At 39.5% G+C, this 10,060-nt stretch overlaps 1 pseudogene; it reads left to right on the top strand.

The window, feature by feature from the left end:
* The first annotated feature begins 3,304 nt into the window (after nucleotides 1-3,304).
* LOC124080861 (small ribosomal subunit protein uS8-like) lies at nucleotides 3,305-9,603 on the top strand (annotated as a pseudogene).
* Nucleotides 9,604-10,060: the final 457 nt, after the last annotated feature.

Raw genomic sequence — 10,060 nt, 5'->3', positions numbered from 1 at the left:
CCACCAATACAACAGCACTGAACAAATAATGTAGTAGCAAAATAATATATGGGTAAATGGAAAGCAAAATATTACTAAATTTTTAAAGAGAAATTTTAAAATCTATTACTAAATAAGCAGAATCCAGAGATCCTAAAGGAGTGTCCTCCAGCCACAACCCCAGGAAATGAGGTCAGAGCTAACTAGGGAAAGTGATCACTCCAGCTGCCTTTGTGTTTTACTTCCCATTCAGTCCTTAACCCTCTGGCATCTGGCTTCCTTCCCGAATATGCTTTCTTTCTGGCAGTTGGTGGTTCTCAAATTTAGTGTGCATCAGATTCACCTGGAAGCCTCGTTGGACAACAGGTTACCCGGGGCCCAGCCCCAGTGTGACTAATTGGGTTCTGAGGTGGAGCCTAGGTATTAGCCAGCTCCCAGGTGCTGCTGGTCATGGAACTTCACTTAGAGATCTACCATTCTGTGGACCTGAAGCAAATGTGACCTTGAGCAATTCTCTTCTCTGAAAGTGAGAGTCCATAACCTGGCTACCTCAGAATTATGAAGTAGAACTAAAATGTAAAAGAAGTAAAATCTGATGAAAACCCTTTGTAAACTAAGCAGATGTAGCTTTTCTGGTTATCTCAGCCTAATTGCCTCTCTTTGCCACATGTGACACCAAAGATTTTGGAACTCTGTTCTCTGATCCACTGCTCTCCTGTGTCTCCCTCACTCACCCATTTCTCTTCTGTGTCCAGCTTTTCTCTTTCTACATTTTCCTTTTATAGATTAATCTAGTATCCTGGCTCCAGAATCACTCATACGAAACACACTCCCAAAGTTCAAGTTCCTTAGCCCTTACCTACCCTATTCTGTTCACAGCTTCTCTGGTTTTGTTCAAACCACCATTGTCCTCCTAGGCTCAAAAATACGTCGTCACATTTTGCCTTCACCCTTCTTAAACCTCCTTCTGTTCAACATACTTCCTCTTGTGGCCTTTAATATCTCCTGCCACATTACCTCCCTCCCTCTCCAATCCCAGTGGTGCCATCCTTATTGGCCTCTGTCCCACTGGCTTCCAGCCTGGCTTCTTGGCTTCCAGGACCTCCCTGCTCCAGTCTTCAATGTTTCCTCCTGTGAAGCTGCTTAAAGTACTCTTTAATGAAGTTCCATTCTACTCTAAAATTTATCCTGATTTTCATGGCCTAATTTATGAATTCAATAGCCGATTCAGATACCAGGATCTCTGCAATCCACCATCCCCTTTGAAGGGAGCCTAGATGGGCATCTATTGATCAGTGGTAGGAGGCACTTCTGCATGGAGCAAACTTCCCTTTCAACTCTCCAATTTCATCAAGTATGTTCACTCTTGAGTTCTAATATATCTTTAATAAATCATGGCTTCAGTCCATTCTACTTTTTGCACCAAGACACCATCTTAACTATCATATGCACCTTTACTAATAATGTCCTTTCTGCCCTCACAATTTCTAACCATCCATCAAAATCAAAGCCAATGCCTTCTTTTCTGCTGATGCTCTTAATCCCGTGGCTTCCAAGTACTTTTTTCCTCCTCCTCCTTTTCTCCTTCTCATTTTCTTCTTTCTCCCTCCCTTCCTCCCACTTCATTCTCTTTTCCCTGAATCATCCTTATGACCATATGACATACTTTATAAACTTTTATCCTTACAAAGGACCCATCCGCCTACCATCTATCCATCAGTCTATTGCTTTTCTTTGCTTTTGCAACTTCTATACACATAGCTTCTGATATTTTTCCACTTCACATTCATTCCTTCTTCCACCCTTTGCAATTTAGCTTCTAGATCCACTAATTTGTTCTTTTCAGTTCACCAACAATCTCTTCTGTGCCATGTCAATGAAAACATCCATCTTCTAATCCCATCCTGCTTTCCGTACTGTTCAGCATGTCTAACCATTCCTCCCTTCTCAATGCTCCTTCTCTTGATTCCAACACTGCACTCTTCTGCTGTTTTTCTTATCTCATTAGTCACTCATTCCCAGTCCTCTGTCATAACTGCTCTTCTCCTCAGCCTCCAAATTTTGGAGTTCCCAGGGGCTGAGTCCTGGACTCTCCTTCTATTTGCACACATTCTCCAGATATCAGCCACTTTCATGGCTTCAAGTGTCATCTATTTGCCGATGACTCCTTGTTTTATTTCAGCTTAACATCTATTTAGAGTCTCAGACAGTCTTGTTATCTTTGATATCTACTGTGAATATTAAATTTATCTAAACAGAATTCTTCATTTACCTCCCAATCTCCCTCCTAATTCTACTCCTGTCCTCTTTCTCAGTGAATGACACTGCCCACTTAACTCAGGCCAAAAATCCAGGCACATTCAATCCATCAGCAAAATATGTCTCAAATATGTCCCAATTTCTCCATTTCTACTGCTTCTACACTAAACCAAACCACCAAAATTTCTTTGCAGAAGGTTTCAGTTGTCTTCTAAGGAGTCTTTCTCAATTCACTCTTGACCTTCTCCTGTGAAGATCACACAATGATCTTTTTAAAATATAAATAACATCATATGACTCCCCTGCTTAAAACATTTAAAAAAGGGGCTGGGGATGTGGCTCAAGTGGTAGCGCACTCGCCTAGAAGGCATGGGGCACTGGGTTCGATTCTCAGCACTACATAAAACTAAAATAAAGATAAAATTTTTTTTAAATATTTAAATAAAATAAAATTCAAGTTTTGTACTGTAGGCTTGAACATCAGTCTCTACCTCTCTGATACCTCAATTGTTACCACATTCATCTCCTGAGAGGAATCTAATTTGGGCGACGTTGTTCTCTTTTTATTCCTCACACAAGTCAAGCTTCTTGACCTCAGGGATTTTACTATTTCCTGTCTCAGTAACACTCTGCTGGGTTTTGATCTGGTTGATCCATAATCACTCACAAGGTTTCAGCTACAAATATCATCTTCTCAGAGAGGCCATTTGACCACCTCTCTAAGTAGTCCGTATTAAAAAGGTACTCTCTTATCTCAATAACTGGATCAGAGTTATCATAATCTAAAGTCTTTCTAATTATGTTTTTATTTGCTCTGTGTCTAGTTTCATCTCCTAACTTCCCCACAACTAAATCAGAAGCTCTAAAATAATAAGACTCTTACCTGTAGCTTTCTATGAATTTGTTCTTAGCCCTTAAAAATAAATTAAGTGGATGGTAGACCCACTCATGAGTCAGAATGGGCTTTAAAAGCACAAAAGTCTCCAAAATATCAGTGAGTCAAAAACACAACAATATAAATCTTCTAAATGCTAGGAGGTCAGTTCATTATCGTCCTCTGGGAACAATGACTAGCAGAGACTTCCTCTCAACATATGTGTCCATGAGGATCAGTCTAACAGTGGAAAGCCAAGGTATGGTTACTCTAACGTGCCTCAAGGTTTCCAGCAAGAAGAGATGCATATCAATGTTATTTGTGTTTTTCAAAACAAGTTACAGGGTCAAGCTTGAGTTCAAAGGGTAGGAACATATGATCCTACAGGAACCAGAAGGACAAAAGACTGAAATATTTGGTCAATAGAACTTAGGACCTCCACACTTGCCTTCTAGAAGATTCCTTCCACCCAGAAGGAAGAACATGCTCACTCTTGACTTCCACATTCACATTGTACTTAGCACTTTCTTCCACCAAGCCAACCTAATGCAGCTTAAATTATCTCCAGCACTTACTCTCACCTAGTGTTAACTGTTTGATAGCCTGTCACCACCATCTACATGTAAATAAGAAAAGCAAGGACCAGATCTCTTTTCTTTTTCATTGTAGTCTGAAAATCTAGCTCAGTGCCTTTCACAAAACAGTCTGAACAAATATTTGTTGGAGGTATTTCTCGTAACTTTTCATGTGTCTGTGTTTTTTTTGTTTTTTTTTTTTTTTTTACAGCATATCTTATATGTTATATTTTCATTCCATAATAAAGCATATAGGTCTTGGAAAAATGACAAATGTCATCTATTAGCATATCCTGTGATAGAGTTTATCAGACACTGTCTTGTTTTTTTTTTTTTTCCTTCTTTTTTGTTTTTTTTATTGGTTGTGTCTGTGTTTTTATCTGCCCAAAGAGACTAGCAACGCCTCGGTATGCAGTACATAAAGACAGGAATTTACATCCCATGTATCTTCCAGTGACTCATCATGGAGATATTCACAGACTGGCAAGAACATAGTAAGTAATTGTTGTAACCAAGCCAATTAGTTGTATCAGAGCTGTTCATCAGGAGCAGTGTGCAATATACCCCTATTAAGAAGGTACTTTCAGGGCTGATGTTGTGGCTCAGTGGTAGAGCGCTCGCCTAGTGCGTGCAAGGCCCTAGGTTCAATCCTCAGCACCACATAAAAATAAATAAATAAAACAAAGGTATTGTGTCCAACTACAGCTAAAAAATATGTTAAAAAATTAAAAAAAGAAGGTACTTTCACAGCCAGCACCATCTTCTGAACTCAAGTCCATAAGAGACACACAGTGCCATCCCTGGCTTCCTGTAAAAGTACATGACAGTTTTGGGGTTTTTCTTTTTTGGGGGGAGGGGAAGACCAACAGATGACTGCATAGGTCTTCTTGAACTGTTGGTGGTCAATCTGTGTCTGGAAGTGAAACTCCCCTTTCCACAGGATTTCAACATAGCAGTAACCACAGGGCATGAATTTTGGCCACTGTTAGTGTCTCAGCTTACCTTGAATCTTAATGTGAAAATAATGTGTTCCACTCCCTTATGTTCCCTTTCCTCAGGTAGCCAAATCTTAAAATAATGGCGAGATTAAAATCCACTCCTTCTTGAGCAGGTCATCATCTGTGACGACATAACTGTCTGTATGACCTTCCCCATGTCGGAGAGAGCTGCAAAATTGTTGAGGTTTTCACAGCAAAAAACATCCCTTGGTTACCAGGTGATTTGTGTTTCTACTGACAAGCTCAAATATAGATATTCAGACATTTTTCATGCTGTAATACCGCTGGACTTATAACCTTCTTCCTCAGAAAAATGCAGTTTCAGTTGACTGAGGACTTCCTTAATCTTCCAAATCACACAAGCAACATAGGAAGCCAATGTGGCATAGAAGAAAGAGCTCCAGAGGCCTTCTTTAATTTCATGGTATATCTTGGGCAAGTTACTTAACATGAATTTCAGTTTCCTCATAAAAAAAAAATGGAGGAAAATAATGCTTACTTCCTAGATTAACTGATACAGCATAGTGTTTATCTCTGTTTCTGACCTGCAGGAGATATTCAATAAATGTTTGTTCTTTTTTAATAGCTACATTAACTATTAAACAAGGTGCCAATTTAAAGTCCTTTCAATAAAATCACACAGAAATCTCAGAATTGTTTTGAGATGATGAATACAAGAGCTCACAACAGGGCCAAACACATGGTTAACTCTATGGGTGAACCTTGGCCATCAGCCACTACACTGGGACATGCTACTGTGCTGCAACTAATTCATACACCTTCCCCCATGCTTTCATCTCATACATATAGTTTTCCTAAAATGTATCATGTTCTAGCTACGCTGGAGATGTAGTTCAGGGGTAGAGTATTTGCCAAACATACATGAGGCCCTGGGTTTAATCTCCAGCACCACAAAAAAATTAATGAAATATCACTCTCTCTTACATTGTGATTGGGAGTGTGCATTGGGACAACTTGTTTATATGGACAGCAATATAGCAATGTCCATGAAAATTTTAAATGCAAAAATTATTTGAGCCAATAATTCTCCTAGGAATTTATTCTATAGATATCCTACCACATAAGAAATGTGATATAAGTAGAAAATCATTCATCAGAACATTGCTTGAAACAACAAAATACTCTTCTCCATTAGTAGGAAAGTAAACAATGATATGGCCATACAAGACTTCTGTAAATGAGTCAATCATAAATACAGACCTGGAACAATCCCCAAGCTATGTCATTCAAAAAATAAAAAGAGTACAGAGAGGGGCTGAGGATGTGGCTCAAGCGGTAATGTGCTCGCCTGGCATGCGTGGGGTGCTGGGTTTGATCCTCAGCACCACATAAAAATAAAAAAAAAATAGAGATGCTGTGTCCACCGAAAACTGAAAAATAAATATTAAAAAATTCTCTCTCTCTCTCTCTTCTCTCTCTCTCTCTTTAAAAAAAAAGAGTACAGAGAAATCTCTATAATATACTGCTATTTAGAATAAAAATAATATGCACATGTATACTCATGGAAACATAGGACATATCTAAAAGGACACACAGGGGACTGTGAATGGCAATCACCTCTGCAGAGTTAAACCAGGTGGCCCTGGGGAAAAGCATAGTGATAAATTATTTTTCACAGAATATATTTCAAAACACCTTTTGAGTTTTTCACTATATACATGTAGTATTTGTAAAAATATATCATTAGCCAGATGTGGTGATATGTGACTATAGCCCCAGTCATTAGAAGACCAAGGCAGGAGGATGGGAAAGAAAATATATGACTATATTACTAAAAGCTCTCCCTAATCTGTTCATAAAGCAGTGATTAAGTCTAGGAGGAGAGCGATAGAAGAAAGTCTACAACGATTTATTTATTTATTTACAAAAGTACAGCATTCAGATTACTTATAATTTTTTATAAACATAGTATAAAAAGAGAAAAATAACTAAAGAAAAAAAATTAAAGGACTGGAAGGGGAAATAAAGCTAGTTCGACCATTGTCATTTCCACACAACATTCACTGCCCATCAACGAATAATTATTTATTGAATATTTATTAAGTCCTAATTTCTGTTGGATGGCTGCAGTGAGAGAAAGAGAAGTCAAGGAGATAGAGGGCCCAGGCTCTACCCTCAGGAAACTCTTATCTGATTGGCTGGATGAGACTGACAGGTGAAATGGTGAGCAGCATCTAGCAGTAAAGAAGAATCTATGAAGCAGGAGGCTGGCTGGGGAGAGGTGACTTTCTAAAGGAGGGCTTTGCAGGTCCTTTGCAACAGAGATGATGATGACTTTAGGAACAAGTTATGTCTCCGCCTTTCTCCATTTCCTCTTCTTTAAAATGGAAAACCTTCCTTGGCTCTCTTCTCACAAGGATGCTGTTAGGATTAATGAGGTAAAGTTTGTGCTTATGTAGCGTCTTTCTTCTGAGAACTCAGAGTGCTTTGCCAAGTATTCTTATTAATATTCATAGGATAGTTTATATATTTTTCACCTTTTACTTTGGAAGTTGCACATCTATACATAAACACTCCGATTCTTCTCACACTCTTCCTCAACATCGCTTTCTTTTTTGCCTCAAAATAGTGCAGATCCAAACTTTAAAATCTTGGTGGTTTTATATAGCTCAAGGCTAATAAAATCACACAGCTTGCCTGCAGGAGAACCCACCTGTACATTCTAAAATTTCCACAGTATCCATTGTATCCATATGCATGATACACCTGAGCACATGGTAAGATATCAAATATGCAGCAAGGGAGAGAAAACTATCTATATCCAAACCTGTTTTCTAATAAGAGTGAATTGCATTAGCAATAAGGGGCTTGTGGGTGGGCTTGCAAGTTTGGAGATAGAGGCTGAGCCCCACCTGCCTCCACTGCCCCCAGGAGCCAATTCATTCTGCATAACAGGGTGATCTGGGGTTAGGGAAGGTAGGGAGTGTGAAAAGACAGAGAAGGAGGGAGCACACATGGAGGAAGAAAACTGGAGCCAGGAAGTTGCAAGAGGCCATAGAAATTAGGGTGTGATTCTTCCCTGCATTCTTCTTTCCCAGATTTGAAAAACTTCTACTTAAGCTTATAAAATGTTGGAGTTTGTGGATTTTTATAATAACTTGGCTGAGTTTTCACCCAGAGAGATGGGAGTGGTGAAACAGACAAGGTGATGAGCTTGGGAAATTACAGAAATCATGGAGAACTCTGGACTTTCCATGCCTTGGGACTGACTAGGTTCCAAATTAATCAGACTGAATCTCTAAAGGAGAAAGGGCACCATCAACTTTAGAATATAGATATGTAATGTCTACTGATGCATGTTATTTATGCATACTTGCCAATATTAGGGTCTTTACAAAGTAAAATCTTATGTTTGAAACAGAAGATCCAGTTCAGCTCTCCTCTTGGACCAAGAGGCAGAATGGAGAATAGACATCACCTCCCCTAAGCCAGAGCCAAGACTGAAGCTTAGCTCTTCCACCTTCTAGTCAGGTTCTGGCTGAACTTAACAAAATCATGCTACCTTCCAAACATGCCTTTCTTCAGGCTTGCTTCTGCCCCGTTTGCACATTTGAGAACAGCACTGGCGGAAGCCTTCCACTTGAGAAGGAGTAGGAGGGCTGCCTACTCATATCACGCTACCTGTTTGGCCCCATGCCAGTATCACCAAACAAAGCTTCTTGCAGCAACTGAGAAGAAGCCATTTGCATAACTTAAAGCTATGTTGGAGTGTTGTGCTTCATGTCTGAGCAGCATAAGTCTTGAGCTTTAAATAGCCCAACCCTAACATATATTTAAGAGCAATGTTCTGAAGCCTGTGTTACATAAAGTGGAACACTTAGTGACACCACAGCAAGTGCAAGGTCCCCTTTCTTGAAAATTGACAGAAACCAACCTCAGCAAGACAGCTGGAAGGAAAACTTTCCTATGACCTGAAATTCAAAAGTGGTCATCCCTGTTCATAATTGGAAGAGTCCTACAATATTCTAGCAAGCCCAGATGTTTCCTAACTTGGTCTGCCAGTGCCTTACGAGCCCTCTGACAGAGCCACAATGAGGTCACTCTTCTGGACAATAAAAAAGGAGTCAATTCCTGGATGGATACTTAGGAATGGGGAAACATGCCTAGGTACAAAGAGAGAGCCTTAACTGGTGAACAGAAGTGGTAGACAATTCTTTTTCTCCTTTTGGTCTTTTCCCACTTAACATATAGACCCATATAAATTTCCACTACTCTCTTTCATTTCCTAATAGTTGCTTCACATACTTAGAAAGAATGAAAAGTCAAATTGTGCTCCAGAATCATCTAGGGAATTTTAATAGAATATGCATGCCTAAGGTCTGCCCCAAACTTACTGAGTGACAATCTGGAAAGGGGTAGAGGCTTTAACAGGTGTGTTCAATGCAACAGATGAATGGCAGGTTGAAATAGGGTGTTGACAGAGGGGACAGAGAGAGATGGAGGGATGAATAAATATTTAAAAAGGAGAAATCAAACTCTTTCTGCATCTTTCCATGCCTCCATAATAGTGTGAGTGAGTGTCTTGGTTGGTGTTCTCAAGAGCAACAACAATTCCGAGAAGACAAGCAAATGTCAAGTCTTTATTAGGTTGTGCTCCAAAATCATCATCTGGTTTCTAGCTGTGGTGATGAAGCACGGTTACATTGGCAAATTTGAAATCATTGATGATCACAGAGCTGGGAAAATTGTTGTGAACCTCACAGGCAGGTTGAACAAGTGTGGAGTGATCAGCCCCAGATTTGATGTACAGCTCAAAAACCTAGAAAAATGGCAGAATAATCTGCTCCCATCCCATCTGTTTGGTTTCATTATATTGACAATTTAAACTGGCATCATGGACTGTGAAGAAGCAAGATGAAAACACCCAGGAGGAAAAATCCTGGGATTCTTTTTCTAGGAATGTAAAACATACATACAAATAAAATCCCTTAATGGGCAGGAGGGGCATGATGATTGATTGGATATGAGAGATGAGAGAGAATAAAGAGTCAAGGATGATTTCCAGATTTGCCCTTGAGCAACTAGATTGATTGCAATTTTATTTACCAAAATAGGGATCCATATTCCTTCAAAGACTACTCTCCTCTGGAGAGAGTGCACCTAAACTATCCCAAGCAGATGAGTATTCCAGTTGGATTTCACGAGGTCCTAAGGAGGTCCTCCCTCTAAACACGTCCAAGCCAGCTCTAAATTAAGAAGGTCTGAGAATTAACAGATCATGTAATCAGGAAGCCAGATAGATAGAAGACAAATTTACTTGGATTGGAGGGAAATTGATTCTAAATCTTTGTCTTTGGAAACACAAATGCCTTTTTTGTTTCTGATCATAGAACTGGGGATCTATGTGGACCAAG

Source organism: Marmota monax, unplaced genomic scaffold, assembly GCF_021218885.2.
Source record: "Marmota monax isolate L192 unplaced genomic scaffold, Marmota_monax_Labrador192_F-V1.1 WCK01_AAM20220418_F8-fsc00048, whole genome shotgun sequence".
NCBI lineage: Eukaryota > Metazoa > Chordata > Mammalia > Rodentia > Sciuridae > Marmota > Marmota monax.
This window is presented reverse-complemented; position numbering and strand designations above follow the sequence as displayed.